The sequence below is a fragment of the Trichoplusia ni genome, chromosome 7 (genome assembly GCF_003590095.1).
Source record: "Trichoplusia ni isolate ovarian cell line Hi5 chromosome 7, tn1, whole genome shotgun sequence".
NCBI lineage: Eukaryota > Metazoa > Arthropoda > Insecta > Lepidoptera > Noctuidae > Trichoplusia > Trichoplusia ni.
Window position 1 is genome coordinate 2,840,195 of NC_039484.1, and position 19,254 is coordinate 2,859,448.

Consider the following 19,254-nt stretch of genomic DNA (forward strand, 5'->3'; position numbering starts at 1 on the left):
TTGCTGTTTTATTTGACTGGTTTTCTTTAATAATAGCGACGCCCTACGAACTTCGACACCACTCCAAAGCATTTTATCCTTGTATAGCGGGTTTCATATTCAAGTCACATGCACACGGCAACTCAGAACATGAATTCATGGATCACGTTGCATCCCACACTTGAATGGAATTTAGCTAATATCACTTTCCTTATAGTAGCAGTGGTTTTATAAGTGACTAATTGATCAAAACCATCGCTATGGCACTGATAAGGATACCAAACGCCGGAGTACAAGTATGAAACGCAATAAAAGTTCGAAAAGATGGTCTTATTCGACGCATCATTGACTGTTAGGTGGTACGTAGTTCGCCGGTACGCTAATAGTTTCATTCCTATAGCTACGTTTCGGTACCCAAGTGTGGTCAAACAAGCGAATTCTTGTTCGACTAGGGAGCCAGATGCTCCAAGTTGGGCGACAACGTATCAATTGTAAAGAGAGTACCTCGTATAGCCCACCCTTCACCGCTTCCCAAGTGCTCTAGCTTTGAAGAAGAAACGGCGCAACAAACTCCACAACATAGCACGCTGTCACTTTTTAGTACATGCATTTAATAAATCGATTATTAAGCAACATAAGACAGTGTTCACTGATGGTGGGCTATGACTACATAGCGAGTAGTATTACATAGAATACTATTATTAGTTAGGTGATAGAAAAACAACAATTAAAGTAGTCACATTTATTCATTTAAAACAGCAATTGTTGATTACAATAAGAAAATAAAGTAAGAATGTGTGCCGTGAATCAATTTTGTACACGCTACGGTTTTGTGTTGTCCTAAATCGAGTGATTCCAACAGAGTACTCGATTTGATAAAAGTAAAAAATCGACTAAAATTATCTACGTACTAGCATGGTGTGGGGTGGATTTTCACAAAACCATCTCTTCTTGAACAGTTGATAAAGAAATGTGTCAGATTCTTCTTCTATGCCTTAGGGGCCTCTTTTTGGAAGCTTGAGCGAAGTGTCATTACTCAAGAAGGTTTTAGGTTAAGACCCGATCTGACTGATCATATCGTAACAATAGCAATATCATCTCACACAATTACAATTCAATCCCACCCATGCTAGGTGTATTTAAAAACAAATCATATTTATAAATACTGTTTAACAGTATTCGGCACATCTCTATTGCAACATTGAAAACATCTACACTGGTCTACTGTGACATACATTTAACACACATACTACTTTAAATAGTTATTTATTATTAAATATTGTACTTGAGAGAGATTGAATTAACTTGAAAACTTGTAGTATTTGAATATAGATAAGGATTCGATTGATAGAAGGTTAAGCGACGTTTGCCGCAGTCGGTTCATGGAGTCCCCTTCATACCTCGGAAAGAACATTATTGACAGTCGTTAAGTCATTACAGTTGTGACGCGCAGTCTTACTATGTGATACTGTGTTACCAGTAACTGTGGAGGTCAGATAGACCGCAATTTCTGATTTTAATCTGATGGAATTAAAAAGATTTTCTCATCTATATTCAAATAAAACACACTACGGATATGACTATTACTATATCAGATGTAAACTGTTTCGTAAACTAAAGTATTAGGCCGAGATAAACAATATTACGAATGCCCAGATTCTGAAAGGCAATTATATGATATATCGCGTTTCCAAGAGAACTCTTCAAAAGTCCGGGATAAAAACTATCCTATGTTCTTTCTCAAGGTCAACTCTATCTCTGTACCAAATTTCATTAAAATCAGTTCAGTGGTTTAGACGTGAAAGCGTAACAGACAGACAGAGTTACTTTCGCATTTATAATATTAGTAGGCATTACATCCTATGAGCAGTTTAAACTCTGACACCAGGTTGTACATCAACAACTAGATAAGGTGGACAGGCTGTTACTATAAATGTCTATACACATATTAAATTGAACAGCAATTCAGAAGCCAGGGTTTGGTAATACGATTCACCTCCGCTCACATGATTACAGCTAGACATTGAGATTTTGGAATTACATCAAAAACAGTTTGAATAAACTACTTTTACATTTTTAAATATTAATCACAATTATAATAGAAAACATCTTAATACAAGTATTTGATCGTCAGTATACATATATACTGTATACGCTATGTACAGAATACAACTTTTATATACGCAAAGCAGTTACTATATTACGGTTATATATAAGTACTTATTAATTTAAAAAATAAACATGATTCCTTTACAACTAGAGTTAATTTAATATAATCTAATACAGTTATGTATATTTATATTAAAGAGACGAGAGTTTAGTTAAACAGTTCATTTTCACTACTTTCTAAGATATTTAACTTCATGTATGTCCTTTTAACATCTACATCTATATCTACACAATTCATGCTTGAGTACAAACCACAGAGGTTTGTATCACACACATTGGAAACTACATTCAAAGGTACTGCCTCGTATCAGTACCTCAAGTTTATAATATATACAGATACATTTAGCACACATTTAAAGTCTTCAGACAGATAAACACACTCTCTCACTCAAGTTGAAGTGAGTCACCCACAATGATTACACAGCTACACCTGCAAGAGTCCAGTGGGAAGGCTGTGGGAGTATCGGGTGTAGAGTGCAGCCCCCTCGCCTAGTTGGGGCGCGCCCCCGGCGGCGCGGCCGCCAGGTCGACGGCCAGCACGGCGGCGGGGGCGGCGCGCCCTCAGCTGCGCCGGTGTCGCGCCGCGCCTGCAGCAAGCGGCTCAGCAGCTGTGCGTGACTGTGATGCGCGGGGTCGGACCCGCCGTCTGTCTGGTGCCTTAGCGATGGAGGGACTGCTAGATAGGGCAGTGAAGGGAACACCAAGCATGCGTACCGCGCTCGTGCTTGACTTGAGCCACTCCTGGTACTTGAATATCTGTCCAATTTACTCAAGAAATTATTTTAGTAAATTACTGTTTGCTGTTTTATTTGACTGGTTTTCTTTAATAATACTGACGCCGATCGAACTTCGACTCCCACTCCAAAGCATTTTATCCTGTAGCGGGTTTCACATTCAAGTCACATGCACACGGCACTCAGAACATGAATTCATGGATCACATTGCATCCCACACTTGAATGGAATTTAGCTAATATCACTTTCTTATAGTGATCAGTGGTTTTATAAGAGACTAAATTGATATATAGCCATCACTATGGCACTGATAAGGATACCAAACGCCGGGAGTACAAGTATGAAACGCAATAAAATTCGAAAAGATGGTCGTATTCGACGCATCATTGACTGTTAGGTGGTACGTAGTTCGCCGGTACGGCTAATAGTTTCATTCCTATACCTACGTTTCGGTACCCAAGTAGTGGTCAAACAAGCGAATTCTTGTAGACTAGGGAGCCAGATGCTCCAAGTTGGGCGACAACGTATCATTTGTAAAGAGAGTACCTCGTATAGCCCACCCTTCACCGCTTCCCAAGTGCTCTAGCTGTGAAGGAGAAACGGCGCAACAAACTCCACAACATAGCACGCTGACACCTTTTTTTTGTTATAGTACATGCATTTAATAAATCGATTATTAAGCAACATAAGACAGTGTTCACTGATGGTGGGCTATGACTACATAGCGAGTAGTATTACATAGAATACTATTATTAGTTAGATGATAGAAAAACAACAATTAAAGTAGTCACATTTATTCATTTAAAACAGCAATTGTTGATTACAGTAAGAAAATAAAGTAAGAATGTGTGCCGTGAATCAATTTTGTACACGCTACGGTGTTGTGTTGTCCTAAATCGAGTGATTCAACAGAGTACTCGATTTGATAAAAGTAAAAAATCGACTAAAATTATCTACGTACTAGCATGGTGTGGGGTGGATTTTCAAAAAACTATCTCTTCTTGAACAGTTGATAAAGAAATGTGTCAGATTCTTCTTCTATGCCTTAGGGGCCTCTTTTTGGAAGCTTGAGCGAAGTGTCATTACTCAAGAAGGTTTTAGGTTAAGACCCGATCTGACTGATCATATCGTATCAATATTAATATCATCTCACACAATTACAATTCAATCCCACCCATGCTAGGAATATTTAAAAACAAATCATATTTATAAATACTGTTTAACAGTATTCGGCACATCTCTATTGCAACATTGAAAACATCTACACTGGTCTACTGTGACATACATTTAACACACATACTACTTTAAATAGTTATTTATTATTAAATATTGTACTTGAGAGAGATTGAATTAACTTGAAAACTTTATTATTTGAATATAGATAAGGATTCGATCGATAGATGGTTAAGCGACGCTTGCCGCGGTCGGTTCGTGGAGTGGTTACCCCTTCATACCTCGGAAAGAACATCATTGACAGTCGTTAAGTCATTACAGTTGTGTCGCGCAGTCTTACTATGTGATACTGTGTTACCAGTAACTGTGGAGTTCAGATAGACCGCAATTTCTGAATTTAATCTGATGGAATTAAAAAGATTTTCTCATCTATATTCAAATAAAACACACTACGGATATGACTATTACTATATCAGATGTAAACTGTTTCATAAACTAAAGTATTAGGCCGAGATAAACAATATTACGAATGCCCAGATTCTGAAAGGCAATTATATGATATATCGCGTTTTCAAGAGAACTCTTCAAAAGTCCGGGATAAAAACTATCCTTTGTTCTTTCTCAAGGTCAACTCTATCTCTGTACCAAATTTCATTAAAATCAGTTCAGTGGTTTAGACGTGAAAGCGTAACAGACAGACAGAGTTACTTTCGCATTTATAATATTAGTAGGGATTACATCCTATTAGCAGTTTAAACTCTGACACCAGGTTGTACATCAACAACTAGATAAGATTGCACAGGCTGTTACTATAAATGTCTATACACATATTAAATTGAACAGCAATTCAGAAGCCAGGGTTTGGTAATACGATTCACCTCCGCTCACATGATTACAGCTAGACATTGAGATTTTGGAATTACATCAAAAACAGTTTGAATAAAACTACTTTTACATTTTTAAATATTAATCACAATTATAATAGAAAACATCTTAATACAAGTATTTGATCGTCAGTATACATATATACTGTATACGCTATGTACAGAATACAACTTTTATATACGCAAAGCAGTTACTATATTACGGTTATATATACTTATTAATTTAAAAAATAAACATGATTCCTTTACAACTAGAGTTAATTTAATATAATCTAATACAGTTATGTATATTTATATTAAAGAGACGAGAGTTTAGTTAAACAGTTCATTTTCACTACTATCTAAGGTATTTAACTTCATGTATGTCCTTTTAACATCTACATCTATATCTACACAATTCATGCTTGAGTACAAACCACGGAGGCTTGTATCACACACATTGGAAACTACATTCAAAGGTACTCCCTCGTATCAGTACCTCAAGTTTATAATACATACAGATACATTTAGCACACATTTAAAGTCTTCAGACAGATAAACACACTCTCTCACTCAAGTTGAAGTGAGTCACCCACAATGATTACACAGCTACACCTGCAAGAGTCCAGTGGGAAGGCTGTGGGAGTATCGGGTGTAGAGTGCAGCCCCCTCGCCTAGTTGGGGCGCGCCCCCGGCGGCGCGGCCGCCAGGTCGACGGCCAGCACGGCGGCGGGGGCGGCGCGCCCTCAGCTGCGCCGGTGTCGCGCCGCGCCTGCAGCAAGCGGCTCAGCAGCTGTGCGTGACTGTGATGCGCGGGGTCGGACCCGCCGTCTGTCTGGTGCCTTAGCGATGGAGGGACTGCTAGATAGGGCAGTGAAGTGAACACCAAGCATGCGAACCGCGCTCGTGCTTGACTTGAGCCACTCCTGGTACTTGAATATCTGTCCAATTTACTCAAGAAATTATTTTAATAAATCACTGTTTTATTTGACTGGTTTTCTTTAATAGCGTCGCCCTACGAACTTCAACGCCCACTCCAAAGCATTTTCTCCTGTAGCGGGTTTCACATTCAAGTCACATGCACACGGCACTCAGAACATGAATTCATGGATCACGTTGCATCCCACACTTGAATGGAATTTAGCTAATATCACTTTCTTATAGTAAGCAGTGGTTTTATAAGAGACTAAATTGATCTATAACCATCACTATGGCACTGATAAGGATACCAAACGCCGGGAGTACAAGTATGAAACGCAATAAAGTTCGAAAAGATGGTCTTATTCGACGCATCATTGACTGTTAGGTGGTACGTAGTTCGCCGGTACAGCTAATAGTTTCATTCCTATACCTACGTTTCGGTACCCAAGTTGTGGTCATACAAGCGAATTCTTGTAGACTAGGGAGCCAGATGCTCCAAGTTGGGCTACAACGTATCAATTGTAAAGAGAGTACCTCGTATAGCCCACCCTTCACCGCTTCCCAAGTGCTCTAGCTGTGAAGGAGAAACGGCGCAACAAACTCCACAACATAGCACGCTGTCACTTTTTTTGTTATAGTACATGCATTTAATAAATCGATTATTAAGCAACATAAGACAGTGTTCACTGATGGTGGGCTATGACTACATAGCGAGTAGTATTACATAGAATACTATTATTAGTTAGGTGATAGAAAAACAACAATTAAAGTAGTCACATTTATTCATTTAAAACAGCAATTGTTGATTACAATAAGAAAATAAAGTAAGAATGTGTGCCGTGAATCAATTTTGTACACGCTACGGTGTTGTGTTGTCCTAAATCGAGTGATTCAACAGAGTACTCGATTTGATAAAAGTAAAAAATCGACTAAAATTATCTCTGTACTAGCACGGTGTGGGGTGGATTTTCACAAAACTGTCTCTTCTTGAACAGTTGATAAAGAAATGTGTCAGATTCTTCTTCTATGCCTTAGGGGCCTCTTTTTGGAAGCTTGAGCGAAGTGTCATTACTCAAGAAGGTTTTAGGTTAAGACCCGATCTGTCTAATCATATCGTATCAATATTAATATCATCTCACACAATTACAATTCAATCCCACCCCATGCTAGGTGTATTTAAAAACAAATAGTATTTATAAATACTGTTTAACGGTATTCGGCACATCTCTATTGCAACATTGAAAACATCTACACTGGTCTACTGTGACATACATTTAACACACATACTACTTTAAACAGTTATTTATTATTAAACATTGTACTTGAGAGAGATTGAATTAACTTGAAAACTTGTAGTATTTGAATATAGATAAGGATTCGATCGATAGAAGGTTAAGCGACGCTTGCCGCGGTCGGTTCATGGAGTCCCCTTCATACCTCGGAAAGAACATTATTGACAGTCGTTAAGTCATTACAGTTGTGACGCGCAGTCTTACTATGTGATACTGTGTTACCAGTAACTGTGGAGGTCAGATAGACCGCAATTTCTGATTTTAATCTGATGGAATTAAAAAGATTTTCTCATCTATATTCAAATAAAACACACTACGGATATGACTATTACTATATCAGATGTAAACTGTTTCATAAACTAAAGTATTAGGCCGAGATAAACAATATTACGAATACCCAGATTCTGAAAGGCAATTATATGATATATCGCGTTTCCAAGAGAACTCTTCAAAAGTCCGGGATAAAAACTATCCTATATGTTCTTTCTCAAGGTCAACTCTATCGCTGTACCAAATTTCATTAAAATCAGTTCAGTGGTTTAGACGTGAAAGCGTAACAGACAGACAGAGTAACTTTCGCATTTGTAATATTAGTAGGCATTACATCCTATGAGCGGTTTAAACTCTGACGCCAGGTTGTACATCAACAACTAGATAAGATTGCACAGGCTGTTACTATAAATGTCTATACACATATTAAATTGAACAGCAATTCAGAAGCCAGGGTTTGGTAATACGATTCACCTCCGCTCACATGATTACAGCTAGACATTGAGATTTTGGAATTACATCAAAAACAGTTTGAATAAAACTACTTTTACATTTTTAAATATTAATCACAATTATAATAGAAAACATCTTAATACAAGTATTTGATCGTCAGTATACATATATACTGTATACGCTATGTACAGAATACAACTTTTATATACGCAAAGCAGTTACTATATTACGGTTATATATACTTATTAATTTAAAAAATAAACATGATTCCTTTACAACTAGAGTTAATTTAATATAATCTAATACAGTTATGTATATTTATATTAAAGAGACGAGAGTTTAGTTAAACAGTTCATTTTCACTACTGTCTAAGATATTTAACTTCATGTATGTCCTTTCAACATCTACATCTATATCTACACAATTCATGCTTGAGTACAAACCACGGAGGCTTGTATCACACACATTGGAAACTACATTCAAAGGTACTGCCTCGTATCAGTACCTCAAGTTTATAATATATACAGATACATTCAGCACACATTTAAAGTCTTCAGACAGATAAACACACTCTCTCACTCAAGTTGAAGTGAGTCACCCACAATGATTACACAGCTACACCTGCAAGAGTCCAGTGGGAAGGCTGTGGGAGTATCGGGTGTAGAGTGCAGCCCCCTCGCCTAGTTGGGGCGCGCCCCCGGCGGCGCGGCCGCCAGGTCGACGGCCAGCACGGCGGCGGGGGCGGCGCGCCCTCAGCTGCGCCGGTGTCGCGCCGCGCCTGCAGCAAGCGGCTCAGCAGCTGTGCGTGACTGTGATGCGCGGGGTCGGACCCGCCGTCTGTCTGGTGCCTTAGCGATGGAGGGACTGCTAGATAGGGCAGTGAAGGGAACACCAAGCATGCGTACCGCGCTCGTGCTTGACTTGAGCCACTCCTGGTACTTGAATATCTGTCCAATTTACTCAAGAAATTATTTTAGTAAATTACTGTTTTATTTGACTGGTTTTATTTAATAATAGCGACGCCCCACGAACTTCGATAACCACTCCAAAGCATTTTATCCTGTAGCGGGTTTCACATTCAAGTCACATGCACACGGCACTCAGAACATGAATTCATGGATCACGTTGCATCCCACACTTGAATTGAATTTAGCTAATATCACTGTCTTATAGTAAGCAGTGGTTTTATAAGAGACTAAATTGATCTATAACCATCACTATGGCACTGATAAGGATACCAAACGCCGGGAGTACAAGTATGAAACGCAATAAAATTCGAAAAGATGGTCTTATTCGACGCATCATTGACTGTTAGGTGGTACGTAGTTCGCCGGTACAGCTAATAGTTTCATTCCTATACCTACGTTTCGGTACCCAAGTTGTGGTCAAACAAGTGAATTCTTGTAAACTAATGAGCCAAATGCTAGGCAACAAATTCATTTATCATTTGTAAAGAGAGTACCTCATATCGCCCACCCTTCACCGCTTCCCAAGTGCTCTAGCTGTGAAGGAGAAACGGCGCAACAAACTCCACAACATAGCACGCTGTCACTTTGTTATAGTACATGCATTTAATAAATTGATTATTAAGAAAACGCCGCAACATAAGACAGTGTTCACTGATGGTGGGCTATGACTACATAGCGAGTAGTATTACATAGAATACTATTATTAGTTAGGTGATAGGGAAACAACAATTCGAGTAGTCACATTTATTCATTTAAAACAGCAATTGTTGATTACAGTAAGAAAATAAAGTAAGAATGTGTGCCGTGAATCAATTTTGTACACGCTACGGTTTTGTGTTGTCCTAAATCGAGTGATTCAACAGAGTACTCGATTTGATAAAAGTAAAAAATCGACTAAAATTATCTACGTACTAGCATGGTGTGGGGTGGATTTTCACAAAACCATCTCTTCTTGAACAGTTGATAAAGAATGTGTCAGATTCTTCTTCTATGCCTTAGGGGCCTCTTTTTGGAAGCTTGAGCGAAGTGTCATTACTCAAGAAGGTTTTAGGTGAAGACCCGATCTGACTGATCATATCGTATCAATATTAATATCATCTCACACAATTACAATTCAATCCCACCCCACGCTAGGTGTATTTAAAAACAAATAGTATTTATAAATACTGTTTAACAGTATTCGGCACATCTCTATTGCAACATTGAAAACATCTACACTGGTCTACTGTGACATACATTTAACACACATACTACTTTAAATAGTTATTTATTATTAAATATTGTACTTGAGAGAGATTGAATTAACTTGAAAACTTTATTATTTGAATATAGATAAGGATTCGATCGATAGAAGGTTAAGCAACGCTTGCCGCGGTCGGTTCGTGGAGTGGTTACCCCTTCATACCTCGGAAAGAACATCATTGACAGTCGTTAAGTCATTACAGTTGTGACGCGCAGTCTTACTATGTGATACGGTGTTACCAGTAACTGTGGAGGTCAGATAGACCGCAATTTCTGATTTTAATTTGATGGAATTAAAAAGATTTTCTCATCTATATTCAAATAAAACACACTACGGATATGACTATTACTATATCAGATGTAAACTGTTTCGTAAACTAAAGTATTAGGCCGAGATAAACAATATTACGAATGCCCAGATTCTGAAAGGCAATTATATGATATATCGCGTTTCCAAGAGAACTCTTCAAAAGTCCGGGATAAAAACTATCCTTTGTTCTTTCTCAAGATCAACTCTATCTCTGTACCAAATTTCATTAAAATCAGTTCAGTGGTTTAGACGTGAACAGACAGACAGAGTTACTTTCGCATTTATAATATTAGTATGGATTACATCTTATGAGCAGTTTAAACTCTGACACCAGGTTGTACATCAACAACTAGAGAAGATTGCACAGGCTGTTACTATAAATGTCTATACACATATTAAATTGAACAGCAATTCAGAAGCCAGGGTTTGGTAATACCGATTCACCTCCGCTCACATGATTACAGCTAGACATTGAGATTTTGGAATTACATCAAAAACAGTTTGAATAAAACTACTTTTACATTTTTAAATATTAATCACAATTATAATAGAAAACATCTTAATACAAGTATTTGATCGTCAGTATACATATATACTGTATACGCTATGTACAGAATACAACTTTTATATACGCAAAGCAGTTACTATATTACGGTTATATATACTTATTAATTTAAAAAATAAACATGATTCCTTTACAACTAGAGTTAATTTAATATAATCTAATACAGTTATGTATATTTATATTAAAGAGACGAGAGTTTAGTTAAACAGTTCATTTTCACTACTTTCTAAGATATTTAACTTCATGTATGTCCTTTCAACATCTACATCTATATCTACACAATTCATGCTTGAGTACAAACCACGGAGGCTTGTATCACACACATTGGAAACTACATTCAAAGGTACTGCCTCGTATCAGTACCTCAAGTTTATAATATATACAGATACATTTAGCACACATTTAAAGTCTTCAGACAGATAAACACACTCTCTCACTCAAGTTGAAGTGAGTCACCCACAATGATTACACAGCTACACCTGCAAGAGTCCAGTGGGAAGGCTGTGGGAGTATCGGGTGTAGAGTGCAGCCCCCTCGCCTAGTTGGGGCGCGCCCCCGGCGGCGCGGCCGCCAGGTCGACGGCCAGCACGGCGGCGGGGGCGGCGCGCCCTCAGCTGCGCCGGTGTCGCGCCGCGCCTGCAGCAAGCGGCTCAGCAGCTGTGCGTGACTGTGATGCGCGGGGTCGGACCCGCCGTCTGTCTGGTGCCTTAGCGATGGAGGGACTGCTAGATAGGGCAGTGAAGTGAACACCAAGCATGCGAACCGCGCTCGTGCTTGACTTGAGCCACTCCTGGTACTTGAATATCTGTCCAATTTACTCAAGAAATTATTTTAATAAATCACTGTTTTATTTGACTGGTTTTCTTTAATAGCGTCGCCCTACGAACTTCGACACCCACTCCAAAGCATTTTATCCTGCAGCGGGTTTCACATTCAAGTCACATGCACACGGCACTCAGAACATGAATTCATGGATCACGTTGCATCCCACACTCGAATTGAATTTAGCTAATATCACTTTCTTATAGTAAGCAGTGGTTTTATAAGACTAAATTGATCTATAACCATCACTATGGCACTGATAAGGATACCAAACGCCGGGAGTACAAGTATGAAACGCAATAAAATTCGAAAAGATGGTCTTATTCGACGCATCATTGACTGTAAGGTGGTACGTAGTTCGCCGGTACGGCTAATAGTTTCATTCCTATACCTACGTTTCGGTACCCAAGTAGTGGTCAAACAAGCGAATTCTTGTAGACTAGGGAGCCAGATGCTCCAAGTTGGGCGACAACGTATCATTTGTAAAGAGAGTACCTCGTATAGCCCACCCTTCACCGCTTCCCAAGTGCTCTAGCTGTGAAGGAGAAACGGCGCAACAAACTCCACAACATAGCACGCTGTCACTTTTTTTGTTATAGTACATGCATTTAATAAATCGATTATTAAGCAACATAAGACAGTGTTCACTGATGGTGGGCTATGACTACATAGCGAGTAGTATTACACAGAATACTATTATTAGTTAGATGATAGGGAAACAACAATTAAAGTAGTCACATTTATTCATTTAAAACAGCAATTGTTGATTACAATAAGAAAATAAAGTAAGAATGTGTGCCGTGAATCAATTTTGTACACGCTACGGTTTTGTGTTGTCCTAAATCGAGTGATTCAACAGAGTACTCGATTTGATAAAAGTAAAAAATCGACTAAAATTATCTACGTACTAGCATGGTGTGGGGTGGATTTTCACAAAACCATCTCTTCTTGAACAGTTGATAAAGAATGTGTCAGATTCTTCTTCTATGCCTTAGGGGCCTCTTTTTGGAAGCTTGAGCGAAGTGTCATTACTCAAGAAGGTTTTAGGTGAAGACCCGATCTGACTGATCATATCGTATCAATATTAATATCATCTCACACAATTACAATTCAATCCCACCCCATGCTAGGTGTATTTAAAAACAAATAGTATTTATAAATACTGTTTAACAGTATTCGGCACATCTCTATTGCAACATTGAAAACATCTACACTGGTCTACTGTGACATACATTTAACACACATACTACTTTAAATAGTTATTTATTATTAAATATTGTACTTGAGAGAGATTGAATTAACTTGAAAACTTTATTATTTGAATATAGATAAGGATTCGATCGATAGAAGGTTAAGCAACGCTTGCCGCGGTCGGTTCGTGGAGTGGTTACCCCTTCATACCTCGGAAAGAACATCATTGACAGTCGTTAAGTCACTACAGTTGTGACGCGCAGTCTTACTATGTGATACGGTGTTACCAGTAACTGTGGAGGTCAGATAGACCGCAATTTCTGATTTTAATTTGATGGAATTAAAAAGATTTTCTCATCTATATTCAAATAAAACACACTACGGATATGACTATTACTATATCAGATGTAAACTGTTTCGTAAACTAAAGTATTAGGCCGAGATAAACAATATTACGAATGCCCAGATTCTGAAAGGCAATTATATGATATATCGCGTTTCCAAGAGAACTCTTCAAAAGTCCGGGATAAAAACTATCCTTTGTTCTTTCTCAAGATCAACTCTATCTCTGTACCAAATTTCATTAAAATCAGTTCAGTGGTTTAGACGTGAACAGACAGACAGAGTTACTTTCGCATTTATAATATTAGTATGGATTACATCTTATGAGCAGTTTAAACTCTGACACCAGGTTGTACATCAACAACTAGAGAAGATTGCACAGGCTGTTACTATAAATGTCTATACACATATTAAATTGAACAGCAATTCAGAAGCCAGGGTTTGGTAATACCGATTCACCTCCGCTCACATGATTACAGCTAGACATTGAGATTTTGGAATTACATCAAAAACAGTTTGAATAAAACTACTTTTACATTTTTAAATATTAATCACAATTATAATAGAAAACATCTTAATACAAGTATTTGATCGTCAGTATACATATATACTGTATACGCTATGTACAGAATACAACTTTTATATACGCAAAGCAGTTACTATATTACGGTTATATATACTTATTAATTTAAAAAATAAACATGATTCCTTTACAACTAGAGTTAATTTAATATAATCTAATACAGTTATGTATATTTATATTAAAGAGACGAGAGTTTAGTTAAACAGTTCATTTTCACTACTATCTAAGATATTTAACTTCATGTATGTCCTTTCAACATCTACATCTATATCTACACAATTCATGCTTGAGTACAAACCACGGAGGCTTGTATCACACACATTGGAAACTACATTCAAAGGTACTGCCTCGTATCAGTACCTCAAGTTTATAATATATACAGATACATTTAGCACACATTTAAAGTCTTCAGACAGATAAACACACTCTCTCACTCAAGTTGAAGTGAGTCACCCACAATGATTACACAGCTACACCTGCAAGAGTCCAGTGGGAAGGCTGTGGGAGTATCGGGTGTAGAGTGCAGCCCCCTCGCCTAGTTGGGGCGCGCCCCCGGCGGCGCGGCCGCCAGGTCGACGGCCAGCACGGCGGCGGGGGCGGCGCGCCCTCAGCTGCGCCGGTGTCGCGCCGCGCCTGCAGCAAGCGGCTCAGCAGCTGTGCGTGACTGTGATGCGCGGGGTCGGACCCGCCGTCTGTCTGGTGCCTTAGCGATGGAGGGACTGCTAGATAGGGCAGTGAAGTGAACACCAAGCATGCGAACCGCGCTCGTGCTTGACTTGAGCCACCCCTGGTACTTGAATATCTGTCCAATTTACTCAAGAAATTATTTTAGTAAATTACTGTTCTATATGACTGGTTTTCTTTAATAATAGCGACGCCCTACGAACTTCGACACCCACTCCAAAGCATTTTATCCTGTAGCGGGTTTCACATTCAAGTCACATGCACACGGCACTCAGAACTTGAATTCATGGATCACGTTGCATCCCACACTTGAATTGAATTTAGCTAATATCACTTTCTTATAGTAAGCAGTGGTTTTATAAGAGACTAAATTGATCTATAACCATCACTATGGCACTGATAAGGATACCAAACGCCGGGAGTACAAGTATGAAACGCAATAAAATTCGAAAAGATGGTCTTATTCGACGCATCATTGACTGTTAGGTGGTACGTAGTACTGGTTACAGCTAATAGTTTCATTCCTATACCTACGCTTCGCTATCCGAGTTGTGGTCAAACAAGCGAATTCTTGTTCGACTCGGGAGCCAGATGCTGATAAAGAGAGTACCTCATATCGCCCACCCTTCACCGCTTCCCAAGTGCTCTAGCTGTGAAGGAGAAACGGCGCAACAAACTCCACAACATAGCACGCTGTCACTTTTTTTGTTATAGTACATGCATTTAATAAATCGATTATTAAGCAACATAAGACAGTGTTCACTGATGGTGGGCTATGACTACATAGCGAGTAGTATTACACAGAATACTATTATTAGTTAGATGATAGGGAAACAACAATTAAAGTAGTCACATTTATTCATTTAAAACAGCAATTGTTGATTACAATAAGAAAATAAAGTAAGAATGTGTGCCGTGAATCAATTTTGTACACGCTACGGTTTTGTGTTGTCCTAAATCGAGTGATTCAACAGAGTACTCGATTTGATAAAAGTAAAAAATCGACTAAAATTATCTACGTACTAGCATGGTGTGGGGTGGATTTTCACAAAACTATCTCTTCTTGAACAGTTGATAAAGAAATGTGTCAGATTCTTCTTCTATGCCTTAGGGGCCTCTTTTTGGAAGCTTGAGCGAAGTGTCATTACTCAAGAAGGTTTTAGGTTAAGACCCGATCTGACTGATCATATCGTATCAATATTAATATCATCTCACACAATTACAATTCAATCCCACCCCACGCTAGGTGTATTTAAAAACAAATAGTATTTATAAATACTGTTTAACAGTATTCGGCACATCTCTATTGCAACATTGAAAACATCTACACTGGTCTACTGTGACATACATTTAACACACATACTACTTTAAATAGTTATTTATTATTAAATATTGTACTTGAGAGAGATTGAATTAACTTGAAAACTTTATTATTTGAATAAAGCTAAGGATTCGATCGATAGATGGTTAAGCGACGCTTGCCGCGGTCGGTTCGTGGAGTGGTTACCCTTTCATACCTCGGAAAGAACATCATTGACAGTCGTTAAGTCATTACAGTTGTGACGCGCAGTCTTACTATGTGATACTGTGTTACCAGTAACTGTGGAGGTCAAATAGACCGCAATTTCTGATTTTAATCTGATGGAATTAAAAAGATTTTCTCATCTATATTCAAATAAAACACACTACGGATATGACTATTACTATATCAGATGTAAACTGTTTCATAAACTAAAGTATTAGGCCGAGATAAACAATATTACGAATGCCCAGATTCTGAAAGGCAATTATATGATACTAGCTTTTCGCCCGCGTCGAGGTCGGTTACTAACATCGTGACACGGGAATTTTATATATTAGATATAGTAAGGACTACATCTTATGAGCGGTTTAAACTCTGACGCCAGGTTGTACATCAACAACTAGATAAGATTGCACAGGCTGTTACTATAAATGTCTGTACACATATTAAATTGAACAGCAATTCAGAAGCCAGGGTTTGGTAATACGATTCACCTCCGCTCACATGATTACAGCTAGACATTGAGATTTTGGAATTACATCAAAAACAGTTTGAATAAAACTACTTTTACATTTTTAAATATTAATCACAATTATAATAGAAAACATCTTAATACAAGTATTTGATCGTCAGTATACATATATACTGTATACGCTATGTACAGAATACAACTTTTATATACGCAAAGCAGTTACTATATTACGGTTATATATACTTATTAATTTAAAAAATAAACATGATTCCTTTACAACTAGAGTTAATTTAATATAATCTAATACAGTTATGTATATTTATATTAAAGAGACGAGAGTTTAGTTAAACAGTTCATTTTCACTACTATCTAAGATATTTAACTTCATGTATGTCCTTTCAACATCTACATCTATATCTACACAATTCATGCTTGAGTACAAACCACGGAGGCTTGTATCACACACATTGGAAACTACATTCAAAGGTACTGCCTCGTATCAGTACCTCAAGTTTATAATATATACAGATACATTTAGCACACATTTAAAGTCTTCAGACAGATAAACACACTCTCTCACTCAAGTTGAAGTGAGTCACCCACAATGATTACACAGCTACACCTGCAAGAGTCCAGTGGGAAGGCTGTGGGAGTATCGGGTGTAGAGTGCAGCCCCCTCGCCTAGTTGGGGCGCGCCCCCGGCGGCGCGGCCGCCAGGTCGACGGCCAGCACGGCGGCGGGGGCGGCGCGCCCTCAGCTGCGCCGGTGTCGCGCCGCGCCTGCAGCAAGCGGCTCAGCAGCTGTGCGTGACTGTGATGCGCGGGGTCGGACCCGCCGTCTGTCTGGTGCCTTAGCGATGGAGGGACTGCTAGATAGGGCAGTGAAGTGAACACCAAGCATGCGAACCGCGCTCGTGCTTGACTTGAGCCACCCCTGGTACTTGAATATCTGTCCAATTTACTCAAGAAATTATTTTAGTAAATTACTGTTCTATATGACTGGTTTTCTTTAATAATAGCGACGCCCTACGAACTTCGACACCCACTCCAAAGCATTTTATCCTGTAGCGGGTTTCACATTCAAGTCACATGCACACGGCACTCAGAACTTGAATTCATGGATCACGTTGCATCCCACACTTGAATTGAATTTAGCTAATATCACTTTCTTATAGTAAGCAGTGGTTTTATAAGAGACTAAATTGATCTATAACCATCACTATGGCACTGATAAGGATACCAAACGCCGGGAGTACAAGTATGAAACGCAATAAAATTCGAAAAGATGGTCTTATTCGACGCATCATTGACTGTTAGGTGGTACGTAGTACTGGTTACAGCTAATAGTTTCATTCCTATACCTACGCTTCGCTATCCGAGTTGTGGTCAAACAAGCGAATTCTTGTTCGACTCGGGAGCCAGATGCTGATAAAGAGAGTACCTCATATCGCCCACCCTTCACCGCTTCCCAAGTGCTCTAGCTGTGAAGGAGAAACGGCGCAACAAACTCCACAACATAGCACGCTGTCACTTTTTTTGTTATAGTACATGCATTTAATAAATCGATTATTAAGCAACATAAGACAGTGTTCACTGATGGTGGGCTATGACTACATAGCGAGTAGTATTACACAGAATACTATTATTAGTTAGATGATAGGGAAACAACAATTAAAGTAGTCACATTTATTCATTTAAAACAGCAATTGTTGATTACAATAAGAAAATAAAGTAAGAATGTGTGCCGTGAATCAATTTTGTACACGCTACGGTTTTGTGTTGTCCTAAATCGAGTGATTCAACAGAGTACTCGATTTGATAAAAGTAAAAAATCGACTAAAATTATCTACGTACTAGCATGGTGTGGGGTGGATTTTCACAAAACTATCTCTTCTTGAACAGTTGATAAAGAAATGTGTCAGATTCTTCTTCTATGCCTTAGGGGCCTCTTTTTGGAAGCTTGAGCGAAGTGTCATTACTCAAGAAGGTTTTAGGTTAAGACCCGATCTGACTGATCATATCGTATCAATATTAATATCATCTCACACAATTACAATTCAATCCCACCCCACGCTAGGTGTATTTAAAAACAAATAGTATTTATAAATACTGTTTAACAGTATTCGGCACATCTCTATTGCAACATTGAAAACATCTACACTGGTCTACTGTGACATACATTTAACACACATACTACTTTAAATAGTTATTTATTATTAAATATTGTACTTGAGAGAGATTGAATTAACTTGAAAACTTTATTATTTGAATATAGCTAAGGATTCGATCGATAGATGGTTAAGCGACGCTTGCCGCGGTCGGTTCGTGGAGTGGTTACCCTTTCATACCTCGGAAAGAACATCATTGACAGTCGTTAAGTCATTACAGTTGTGACGCGCAGTCTTACTATGTGATACTGTGTTACCAGTAACTGTGGAGGTCAAATAGACCGCAATTTCTGATTTTAATCTGATGGAATTAAAAAGATTTTCTCATCTATATTCAAATAAAACACACTACGGATATGACTATTACTATATCAGATGTAAACTGTTTCATAAACTAAAGTATTAGGCCGAGATAAACAATATTACGAATGCCCAGATTCTGAAAGGCAATTATATGATATATCGCGTTTCCAAGAGAACTCTTCAAAAGTCCGGGATAAAAACTATCCTATATGTTCTTTCTCAAGGTCAA

General features: G+C 38.4%; 1 protein-coding gene across 1 annotated transcript in view; it reads right to left on the reverse strand.

Annotated features, from left to right (window-relative positions):
* LOC113495942 (calsyntenin-1) overlaps positions 1 to 19,254 on the reverse strand; it is a 244,186-nt gene that overhangs the window by 79,952 nt on the left and 144,980 nt on the right. The window lies entirely within an intron of this gene.